Source organism: Nelusetta ayraudi, unplaced genomic scaffold, assembly GCF_046127955.1.
Source record: "Nelusetta ayraudi isolate G7.1 ecotype Tasmania unplaced genomic scaffold, CSIRO-AGI_Nayr_v1 ptg000068l, whole genome shotgun sequence".
NCBI lineage: Eukaryota > Metazoa > Chordata > Actinopteri > Tetraodontiformes > Monacanthidae > Nelusetta > Nelusetta ayraudi.
In genome coordinates, this window is record NW_027466118.1 from 1877464 (window position 1) to 1889565 (window position 12102).

Consider the following 12102-nt stretch of genomic DNA (forward strand, 5'->3'; position numbering starts at 1 on the left):
TGTGTGTCTTTTTGCACTCGGCGGATGATTGCGTCTGCCTGTGTGGTGTGTGTGTGTGTGTGTGTGTGTGTGTGTGTGGGCTTGTTCTCTTGCTTACTGCCGGTGACATTTTCTGCTGTGCATTTGGGAGCACGCTGGGTTCTGTAAAGGTTGTCATAGCAAAGTCTCCCGGTGCCCCTCAACCCCGCCCTCTTCTTTGCCTCTGCCTTGTCCTACTTTTCTTCCTCCTTTTTTATGTAAATGCCTCCGTTTTGCCCCATCAATCATTCCGTTTGGATTGCTTTTACCTTTTATTCCTTGCACTCTGTTTCTTTTTTTTCCCCCCTTCAGCGCTCCGTCGCCGCCCTCCTGTCCGGCCTACGTCGCCGTTACATCATGTAGTCATTAAACAGACCCGCACTGCTGTTCTCCTCTTTGCAATCCCTTGACTGCACAAAATCCATCAAGTGCGACCCCCTCGCAGGAAGGACCCGTGCCACCTTGCCAATCTTTAGCTCTCTGCATGTCTTCCCCCTTCCATTTCTCTCTCTCTCTGTATCTCCATTTTTTTTTTCATTTCCACACTTTATCACTCACGACAAACAAACTTGGCCGTCCGAAGGTTGTTCCTCAGCCTCGGCCTCGAGCCAGGGTCCCTCCCGCCTCGCTCCTCGGGGCCAATCTTGCTCCGTGTCGCCCTCCTCCTCCTCCTCCTCCTCCTCCTCCTCCTCCTCCACCACCTCGTTCTGTCATCTGCTGCCCGTGGCGGCGGCGTATTCAAGGAAGCAGGGCCCCGAGGCGCTCCATTTGTATGGGCCCCGCGCTGCCGGAGCCTTCAGAGCTGACGGGGCAGAGCTTTACGGCGAAAGCGCAATTGTTGTGTTCACTTCCACGCTTCCACACAAATCACTCTTGTTCATTTACTTCTCCTGTCCCGGGGAGATGTCATGGCAGCAGGGTGGGCGGGGGCGTGGGGGAGGAAAGTTTGCCTGCCTTCCCGCCGGCAAGGCCTCTGTTCACAGTGTGTGTGCGTGAGTGTGAGAGTTTGTGCAACCACAGCCATGAAGTGAGCATGTTAAGAAGAAGCCTGCGCGGAATGAATGCTCCGGCTCCCCCCGTGGGCACGCGTGAGCTGCAAACAGAGCGGCAGAGAGGCGAGCTGATTCAGTGATTCAGTGAATAGGCTGATTGAAGACTTCAACGCCCAACGCAGACGTCGGAAGAACTGTCGGGGCCTGTATGTTACCCGGCAGAAGATCAATATGACTTAACAAAGACCTATTCATTCCTTCCAGAGCGCCGTTGTCTTTGTTTTGCGTCCGTCTCAGTGAAACAGGTGTTCAAATTTAAAGGAAGCCAAAAGTTAATATCCAATGGTTGTTGTTTTCATTTTAATTTATCTGATCAACGATTCAAATTATTTGTATTAGCTGCCAGCCCCTGAGCCTTGTATAATCATATTTCCCATATTAAAAAAAAAAAAAAAATGCCACAGTGTTTTTACAGTGGAAAATTGAATCGCCGACTCGCCTCCCTCTGATCTCGTCCCACTTTGCCACTTCTGGCATTTTTGCGCGGCGGCCGGGCACACGTGACGGCGGAGGGACGTCGATCCAGAGTCATAATCAAATCAGGGCTCCGCCGCCGTTGCACACTAGGCGCTCGGGGGTGACGACGCCTATTGACAAAAGCCTGGCGAAATGTCACCTCTCCCGCTTCAGTTTAATGTAATTTACAGCCGAATCCCTCACAGCGAGGGGAGAGTCGGCTCTCTGGCCAAGTGACGAGGAGGAGGCGAGGGGAGAAAATGTCAGTCCTCTCACGAAGATGCCTCATGCTTCTCCTCCTGTTCTGTGGTCTAAAGGGGAGCTGTAAACAAACAGCGAGGGCGTCTGGGAACAGTGTTGAAGTTAAAGGTCTCATATTTTACAACATTCCCTTTAATATTTTTTGCACCAGTAATTAGCCTGTCAGCCAACTCCCCATACGGAGGAGATTTCTTTGTGCCTTTTTTTTTTCCCCGCTTGCTTCCACTTCTCAGAAAGTGTGCGCAGCAAACAGAGTTCTGGTAATTATTTTATCAGCATGCTGTAAACAGATGGCTAACTATACCTTTTACGGGAGTTTTTAACTCATTTAAGTCCAGGATGAAACAGGCGCTAAATGGCGTGATCTTTAATTAGCCTGAGGAGGGGAATACATGGATCAGAGGAGCACATCAGTTGCAATGGAAATAGGAAAAAAAGAGCGATACCTGTCGATTTTGGTTGGGTGCGAGAGGTGATGACGAGGTTAATAGTAAAAACGACCTTGTTTTAACTGACCAAGTGTTTTCCTGAGCTCCTGCTTATAACGATAACCACTCGTCGCCTTTCTCTGTTGCATTTGTTCAAAATCCAGAGGAAAAACTGACTAAACCTGAGAACCTTTGCCTCAAAAATAAGAATATTTCTTATTTTTTATCTTTTATCCTTCATTGCACCTCCACCGGAGCTGCTCTCTCAACACGACAGTAAATCACTGCACGCTTCCGCGTCGTGTGTGCGTGTGTGTGTGTTTGTGTGTGTGTGTGTTTTCAAGTCTAACCTGCTGCTTTTGTGTTTTCATGTCGCAGCTCGGAGAAAAAATAAAGAACGGACAGCAGCGGAAGCCGCCACCAGCGGCCTGCGTTGATGCGTTCCGGAGGATCCCAAACTTCTCGCTGGAAAGCCAAAGGTAGCCGCCGACGCACAAAGAGACTTTCTTTTTTTTTTTCTTCTTCTTTTTTTTTTTTGCATCACACTTAACTAAATTGCACGCGGAAAATACGAATAATAAGCATAACGGGGAGAGGAGTTTGAATGAAAATGAGCTGTTTCTCACTGCCGCTGTAAGAACCCGTCCTTGGAAGAAAGGTGCAGAGATGTGTGGCAGTTTGTTTTTTTTCTCTTCTCCCTCCTCTCCAAAGTGGCTGCATGTTGCCGGGGGATGAATGAGAGAATGAGAGGCAGCGAGAGCGAAACTTATCTCATCTCCTTTCACACGTCCGTTTATTCGTGGAAAGTTCGCTAAGCTGTGGAGGATCGCTGGCGTAAACGAGGCGCCCCTCCCTCCATTCCCCCCCTCCCTCCCTCACTTCCCCCGCTGCTCCTGTTTACCATTGGCTGTGGTTGTGGGCGGAGCCAGTCGGAGGAGGGAGGCGGCGGGGAACAGGAAGGAGGCAAACGGCGGTGGTGAGAGGACGGCGGCGTGAACCTGCGTCGGCCTCTCCCACGTTTTGAACCCCGCTGGCACAGAGCAGACGCACGCACGCGCACACGCGCGCCCACGCGCACACACTGGCGGCCGCCGCGGCCGCTCATTTGCATGACAAAGGCTGCCGCTTAATTATTTAGGCGCTCTCATTTGATCAATACAGGAGAGCTGTATCCGACTGCAGGGACAATCTGAGCCACTGGATTCTATCGGGCCTTCATTATTCATGAGAACCACAGAAGTGGGACCAGACGAGAGGGGCAGGGAGGGTGGGGGGGGTTTGGGGGAGATAGAGAGCGGCAACAAAGGCGGCGGGGTCTTGTTTCATGAGCATTGAAAGTTTTTTTTTTTGCCCTTTTTTCGGCGCTGATGAATATTTCACGCAGGGTTTTGAAACTTAGACAGGACCTCTTGTGTCTTGGGGTGGGGGGGGGGGGGGGGGGGGCATCGGTGGTTTGTCTCGGGGTGAAGAGGTCAAAAGCCGTCATTTGAATGCCCTTGATGACATCACTCTCACCGCTAATTGAGGTTTATTGCGACAGAGAGAGAGAGACCTGAAGTCCAGAGTCCTGCTGCCCGTCTTTTTTTTCCCCCCAGCGTGCACGGCTCGTGCACGGCCCGCCGGGCGTGCGTGCGCCCGAGTGTGGCGGCCACCCAGGCGGGCGGGCGGGCGGGCCGGGTCTGTTTTGCGCGTGTGGGTTAATCACAGGTACACGTGTGCAGTACGCACACCTAGGGGGCGCAAGTCTAAAAATAGCGCGCCCCCCCCCCCCCCCCCCGTGTGTGTGTGTGTGTGTGCTCTTCGCTCGCTCCTCCTCTCCCTCTCTCACCCCCTCCGGCCTCGCCTGCAGGGGTTGGAGGTGGAGGTCGGCCGTGTGGAAGGTGGAGTTCAAGGAAACGGTTTCGCCCGCTTGTGCAGTGCACCGTGAGTGAGCATGCGTGTGTGTGTTTGTGTGTGTGTGTGTGTGTGTGTGTGAGTGAGAGAGAGAGAGAGAGAGAGAGAGAGAGGCTGAGGACGTTTTTCAGAAAATAATAGGCGAGACAGGTTCTCACAGATAAAGACACGCACACGTAAAAAAGAAAACTAACAAAAGAGTGAATTATCACTGAGGTTTCACATCATCCCACCGCAAAAAAAAACGAAACACATAATTGTTCCCCTGCTGGAATTCCGCCCACTTTTATCGACTCGTTTTTCGCCGCAACACGCCGCTTATTTGGATCCGGCTTCATCAGGGGAGTTTTTATTTTTTTTTATTTTTTTTTTTATTTGTGTCTCGGCGTAAAAAAGGAGGGAAGAGAGAGAAGAGGGGTCTCGTAGTAGCAACTTCGGCTTCAAACTGCTGGAAAAACTCGGTTTCAGTTTGTGAGCTGACGTCGGTGGCAGCATGCAGGTTTTTTGTGATTATCAGAGGAAGGAGACCGAGAGAAACGAGCGGGCGAGAGTTTGTCGTAGGGGTCGCTCCGCAGAGCGCCAGTGGGTCTTCTGCCGAGGTGCATTGTGGGTCTGCAAAGTGGTTGGAGGGGGGGGGGGGATGCTGGGGTGCGCAGGTGGGGGGATCGGCGGGGGACGTTTGGGGATTTTTCCGAAGAGAAGAAAAAGTAATAAATAAAAGGGAGGTTTATTTTTAGACGGCGGTTGCGCTCGCCTTCCCCGCCCGTCTTGTCCGCTGTAGGTGGTGGAACCCGTGCACGGGTCAGATCAGATCAGCGAGAAGCGTGCACGTTTGACCAAAGATTCCTAATTGGACCCAGTAGGGGTTTTTTTGTTTTTTTGTCCGCCCGACTTTGACTTGGCACTGTAGTCATGCCAACCGGAGCTCACTCGCTCTCTCTCTCTCTCTCTCTCTCTCTCTCTCTCCCTCTCCCCTCTTTTATTCCGGGGTCTTTCTTTCCTTCCTTGTCCCTTTTTTTCCTCTGTGTCGAGATGGCAACTGCACCAGGATGTCGAGCGCGCACGCACACACACACACACACACACACACACACACACACACACACACACACACACACACACAGATAACGCGCGGCCTGACGCACCAATCCCCAGCCCTCGGCCTCGGTCTCCGCCCATTTCAGTCTTTTATTTTTGCCTTTTGTAAACACCGGGCGCTCCCCACCGAAGGCGTCTCGCCTCTTTTGATGTCGGCCACTTAGGTTGCGGCAAATTGTGTCACGTATTACACACGCGTGCGCTCCGTGACTGTCAGGCCTCCTCCTTCTTCTTCTTCTTCTTCTTCTTCTTCTTCTTCTTTTTTTTTTCCTGTGTCTTGATCTGCTTGCGTGGCGCGGCGCAGCCGCCGGCGCAGTGTGTCAGTGTGTTAGTCTCATTAAGGGATTACTCGCGTTCCCTGACACCTTTCCAAACGTCTGATTGGCCTGAGACGCGCTGATCCCTCCAATGGCGGCACCTGCTGCGGCGTCATCTGCAGAGCGGCAGTTGACACAGATCAACGCTGAGAGAGAAGGGAAAAAGAAAAACAATAAAGGCGAACAAAGAAGAAGATGCAAAAGAAGTTTGTTTTTTTTTTTTCAGGCGAGGAGAATAAGGAAGTGAGGCGGAGAGTCGGAGTTGCGCGTCGGGGTTCTGAATTCTATATTAAAGCTGTTTTAGACGCGGCGAGAGTGACAGAGGAAGGAGCTGGAATGGTTTAGAACTTGTTCAGTCACACTCCACGCCTCAAAGGCTTCGTCTTTCGTCTTTTTCACCGTTTTTCTTTTTCTCTCTCCCGCCACCCTCCTCGTCTCTTGAAACCGGCTGTTAGGCAGCCAGTCTCTCCGTCAGACCTGCTCTGTTCTGAAATAACTTTGTCCTCGTCGCTGTCTGCCTCCCTCCCGCCGTCTCCGCCTCCCCACTGGATGCACCCCGCCGGCCGCAAAAATAAAATAAAATAAAATGAAATAAAAAGTTTAGTTTTGATGCCGGTGTTTATATTTAAACAGGCGCGCCAGTGAGATTTCGCAGGCCGCTTCTTTTTGTCGGGATGATGTTCTAATTGGATTAGATTGCTTTTTGTATCACTCAAACTTAAACTGAAGAAGTATTAGACTGCTCTTGATGCACCGGAGGCATCAAAGAGTGCTTTTCACCATAAATCACAGCGTTGAACTAATTCAAGCTGTAATCTCCAATTATGATACACTCATAAGACGCCATTAATAAGTCGCTGCTGTTGAAAAAAAAAAAAAAAAAATATATATATATATAGGGTTTTATTACCAACAGTCCTCTTTTTATTAAATGGAATTAATACATCTGATGCTATCTGATGCAGCAGCCCACAGTATTTAATGACTTGGAGTGGTTGCTCTAAAATCCGTCCAATGAACAGATTTTCAGTGGGCCGTGGCCGCCCAAGTACCGCCCAATCACAATCTGAGCTCCGTCTGAAGCCCAGCGGGTTCTTCCAGCTGAAGCGCCGCGTCTGGGGTGCGGCTCAGCCGCTCCCCCAGCAAAACTGGAAGCATGTGAGTGTTTTACCCCTCACCACCACCCCTCACCAACACCACCACCGCCACCAACCCACCACCACCACCACCACCGCCATCTTACATCCCGCCCACTTTCTGTGTCTCAACTCGCTGCTGCTGCCGTTCTCGCCTGTTTTGTTTTTTTGTTTTTTTGTTGTTGTTGAAAATATGAAGTTCGCATCAAAAAAAGAAAACTAATCACAGGTCTGAAGCCACACTTTTGTTGCCACTGGCAACCTCCGATGGAGTCCCAGTCTTTGTGGAGTGCCGCCCTGCGCGAGCGACGGGGGAAAAAAAGGAGTGCACGACTGAAAGAAATAAAAGAATGTTGCAGCGGAGACGTAAGGAGAGAGGCGATATGCTAGATTCTGATGACTGGAGAGCGGAGGGGGGAAAAAAGAAAGGAAGGCCTCGCTGCATTTTGATAAACTTAAATGGCAGCTTTCAAGTTGAGGTTTGAATAGGCTCCAATCAGAAATAGCAAGTTATGCATCACCCGCTCTCTTCCTGTGTGAGTAAGAAGCAGGCCGTCGCAGGACAGAATTTTGTTCTCCGCTCAGCTAGAAAGCTTCCGTTTGCTGGCTGGATAATCACACGGTGGCAGGAAAAGAAAATCTGCCTGTCAAATACAGCTGGTGTCTCATTGGCTTGCATTGCCGACATGTCAGCGGTCAACTGTCTCAAAGGTCAAATCGTTTCGTCCAGCTAATTCCAGCGCGGAGTTCCGGGGGCGGTAGCGGCCGATCATGTGATCACCTTCAGGCCGCGGGCGCCGTCAGCCCCTCCCACCTGATCACCTGACCTCATCAACTGCTTGTCTTTCCCGCTGTGCTTCTTGCTCTCCGTCTCCCTGCCTCACTACCGAGAGCGTGCAGCCGCTCGTAAGGTTAAAAAAAAAAAAGTAGCTGCAAGTCGTCATCGCGCTCGCTCGCTCGCCCGCCCGCTCGCCCTCTCGCTGGCAGCCACTGTCTCCTTCCTCGTCTGCTCGGAGAGCTCCGGCACCCCGCCGGGAAAGATGAGAGGCTTGATTACAGTCAAATTAGCAAATGAGCAGGTTAATTACAGAAGCAAATTCCTGTATAAGAAGTGTCATTTCGCTGAGAGATGCTCCAGCTCTGCCCCCACCCGCCGCCCCCACCCCCCCACTCGCTCAGCGCTTAAAGAAAGGGCGTAGAAAGAGAGGAAGGGAGGGAGGGAGCCGACGAATGACTTCCTCTCCCTTTTCCTCCTCCTTCTTCTCCTTCTTCTTCTGCTCTTTTCAAGAAAACACCGCTTCCTGCTCCCCTCGGCTAAAAAGAGCAACGTCTCAGCTTGAGTAGAAATGAGCTATTATCCTTTTTTGAAGGAAACTCTTTACCCTTGCACCCCCCCTCCCCACACACACACACACACACACACACACACACACACTCAAGAGACGGCCCTCATTCCCTTCCCTCATTGCGTCTTTCTGCTCTGTCTCGCTTTTATCTCCGCACCTCAGCGGAGTCTTGAAGGAGCTGCTTCAGCCCCTTCTTCCTCTTCCACTTCTCCCTCATCTTCCTCTTCCTCTTCTTCTGTTTTTTTCAAATTTGCAACAAAACTGGATTTGTAGCCAATCCAGTTACTTTGGTTGTCGCGTGTGAAGTTTGCAAGGACGTTCCGTTCCACACCCAGGGAACTCGGACTGAACTCGCGAGAGAGAAAGAGGCGGCAGTGTAATTAGGATTTAAAAGGGGTCGGGGGGGGGTGAGAAATAAAAGAGAGCAAGCCCTACTGGCTGACCTTGGTTTGAGTGCGGAACCGCTGTTGTTTAGTCCCTTCATTTCACAAGCAAAGCGCTAACGAACTACGTGCCGCGCCGCGCCGATCACTTAGCTTTGGCCGAGGGCTTCGGTGTGATGTGTGTGTGGGTTTTTTTCCCCCCCTCCCTCTCAGCTGAAGAGACAGTGTGTGTGCCTGTGTGTGTGTGTGTGTGCGCGTGTGTGTAAGTGTGAGGGAGACAGAGATGGATGGATTTTGTGGGCAGATGTGTATGAAGTCTGGAGCAAATGGAGTGAGAAGCGAAGCAGCTGGCTGAGGACAAGCAGTAGGCTGGAGAAGGGAGACTGACTGACACACACACACACACACACGCACTCACACACGCTGGCTGTGTGCGTGTGTGTGAGTCAGGCCTTTGCAGCGAGCACAAGGCAGACACAACGACACGACTCACGCCAGTTCACCAAAGCAGGCCTGTGTCATTTGTGCCTCATCTTCCAGACGAGGCACTTCGACACCTCCAACTTAATTTGTCTGGTGTTGTCACCCGAGTGTCACCGCTTGCCAACAGTTGGGGCGAATTAGAGCTGCGCCGCTCAAAGTGTTGCCGAGGGATTTGTCTCGGATGTAGCCAGAGCCATTAATGAACCTGGAGATGTCACTTTTTTTTTTTTGTTCTTTTTTTGCCGCTTGTCATTCAAGATTCTATTGTGTTGTTTTGTTTTGTTTTTCGCCTACACTCGCCGGGCCACAATATTAGGTACGTCTCACCGACGCTGAAGTGCTTTCGCATACCCTGGTTTTAACCAGTGGTTATTTGAGTTACTGTCGCTCTCCATCCCAGTCTGCCAATCTGACCTCTGACCTCTGACTCCAACGCCTTTTGTGCTGAGCCACTGCCCACTGGATATGTTCTCTTCCAGTTATGTTAGTTAAGTTTAAGTCCCAGTGATCGTCACATCCCAAAGGATGCGAAATTTGTTCATTTGACCCATCATCCTCTGAGGGAGCGTTGGGGAGCGGCGGTGCCACGCCCGGGAATCATTGGGTGATCTGAGTGCCAATCAGGGAGGCAATGGGTACCATGTTTACCGTCATTGGTTTGACGCAGCTGGGGATCGAACTCATAACCTACCAGTCTCAGGGCAGACACTCTACCACTAGACCACTGAGCTGGTCTCAGTAGCTCAACAGTTTGTGAAGCACTCGGACCTGCAGCCCGTCTGACACCGAGATTCAAGAAAAATCCCACTGATTCTATCCTACCAATAAATAAATTGTTTTGCGGTCAGAAAGTCTTTGGACTTTACCAAGCAGATTTCACCACGTCGACACGGCTAAATACACCGACTTGCTGATTTGCGTTAACAAGCAGTTGGACCTTGTACCTAATGAAGTGGCCGGCGTGTGAGCTGGAGAGCGGGGAACGGGCATCCAGAGGACGCCGTTGAGAGAAATGTCAGCGCAGGTTATCCCCTTTTAGATTCCAGCTCAACCCCCAAGCCCCCAAGCTGCCTCCCACTGGCCTTTCTTTTTTACATTTTCCCCACATCTACACCCCCCCCACCCTCCCCATCTGATAAAACTCTATTGGATTTTTAGTTCTTTCCAAATGAATTGAGCCGCGGCGCTCATGTCGAAACCAGCCCCAGTCGATTGTCTAAATGTAACTATGCATAGTTATCGGTGTGTGTGTGTGTGTGTGTGTGTGTGTGTGTGTGCGTGTGTGTGGCGGGGTCGGGGGAAGGGGTACGGGAGGGTCTGTGCAGCACAAGCCATTTGCGGGAAGCCTAAACATTATAAACAAATAAAGGAGCCGTATTCCCTCCAGGCCCCTTGGTAAGGAATGCACTGCAGTGTCTGGTGAATGGGCAGCAAGCGTGAAATCCAATATCGGGCCTCGTGTGAAGGAGGAGGGAGAACACTCCACTCCAATCTTCATCAATACACAACCGTACAAGACTGCTGGCTGCGGCTGCCGCCACCCAAATACGGCCGCTATTATTTTGACCACTTGGTGCAAGGCCGGCTAAAGCCGCCGCCGCCGCTGTTACTACTACTACAAAACTCCTTTTATTTATTTATTTATTTCTCAAAGACACGCACAGGAGATGCTGTTTTTCTTTCTTTCTTTTTCTGGAGTCCCTTGATCACCAGAGATGCTCACAGAGCCGTAATTAACCCTGCCAACTAATCAGAGCGTGCTGTGTAAACACGTCCTCAGATCTCTGGTGGATCTTTAAAATGTCCTGTGATACTGTTGATTTCATCCCCTCCTACGGGTTTTGGATTTTATAGCAGCAGCTTCGGCCTCTTCATAAGTGGCAGCCTACAGAATATTTCTCAGAAAAAAACGGGGTTTTCGCTTAAGTGGCGACGTGGGTGTAGGACAAAAAAAAACAACAAAAAAACAAAACACGAAGCAAAGCAACTTTTTCCCACTGCTGCCTGCATATTCTAATGTCTGTTAGCAATCAAAGGGGCAGTGGCATCATCGCTGATTTCTGGTTTGGACTTAGAGCGAGCTGTTAGCAGCTGCAAAACCCCATTGACAAAAGAAATAAATAAGAAACAAACCACCTCTTTGCCTTCTAAAGCATAGATTGGATAACGTGCGCATTGGTTTTAACCAGGCTTGTCGGAGCCAAAATACAGGTTTGGTTAAAGGGACTGCACTTATATAGCGCTTTCCAGCACCTCCACGGTACCCCAAAGCGCTTTAGAATGGCCTCTCATTCAGCCATTCATACATACACTAATGGGTGGCTGCTGCCATGCAAGGCACTGGCAGCCCATTTAGAGCAATTTAGGGTTAAATGACTTACCCAAGGACACAATGGCAGACTGGGACGAAGCAGGATTTGAACCACCAACCTTTTGGCCACTGGACAACCCACGCTACCTCCTGAGCCACAGTCGCCCCTATTGCTTTGTTTTTTGCTGTTGCAGTTCTAACCACACATGGTGGTTATTGATATGCATCATAACTTAAATATAAACAGCAGGAGTGAAGAAGCTAATACTAAAGCCACTGCAAGTCTATGGATCCCTTCCTCTCCTTCCCTTCTTTTCCTCCCCGACAACTCTGTCCCAGGCTCTTTGCCTCTCACTGTGTGGCGACGGCGGGACAGAAGTGAGTGATAAATCAACGGCGCCTCACTCGCTGCGAGACATGCACACCTCTGAGGCCGCGGGGGTTGTTGCCCAGTTGCCTTGGAAACCCCCTTCATCATACACCAGTCATTGTGACATTGACCCTGACCGAGAGTCAGTGCGAAGGCCTCGCGCCATTCATCGCCGACCTTTCGCTTCAGGAGGATGAGCTCCCCGGCCAGACAGCAGCCGACGCGTTTTTATCCTCCTTTTTTTCTTGTGCGCGTTGGGGACACGAGAGAGGGAGACAGAGGGATCAGTGAAAAGGTCAAAGGGGAGCGTGTGCATTTGTGTCGGAACGGCACGGTGGCCGACGACGCTCCGTGCCCGGAGAGCCGCCAAACCTTTACGAGTGAGACGCCGTCAGTCGGGTGTAACGTGACGCCGCACTCGCTCAGAGCACGGCCGGCCGGAGAGGCGTGACGCAGCTGCAGCAAGGAGGAGTGAGAGGCAAAAGCCGCACTAAAGGACACATAAAAGGTTTTTTTTTAAAGGATGCTGTTTAAGGGAACTTGTTGAAGG

General features: G+C 51.0%; 1 protein-coding gene across 1 annotated transcript in view; it reads left to right on the forward strand.

Annotated features, from left to right (window-relative positions):
* Positions 1-2601: 2601 nt before the first annotated feature.
* Positions 2602-12102, forward strand: part of LOC142898560 (teneurin-2-like) — a gene marked incomplete at its 3' end in the record, with an annotated part of 54387 nt that continues 44886 nt past the window's right edge. The window contains exon 1 of the mRNA XM_076041537.1: positions 2602-2694. The remainder of the gene's footprint in view (positions 2695-12102) is intronic.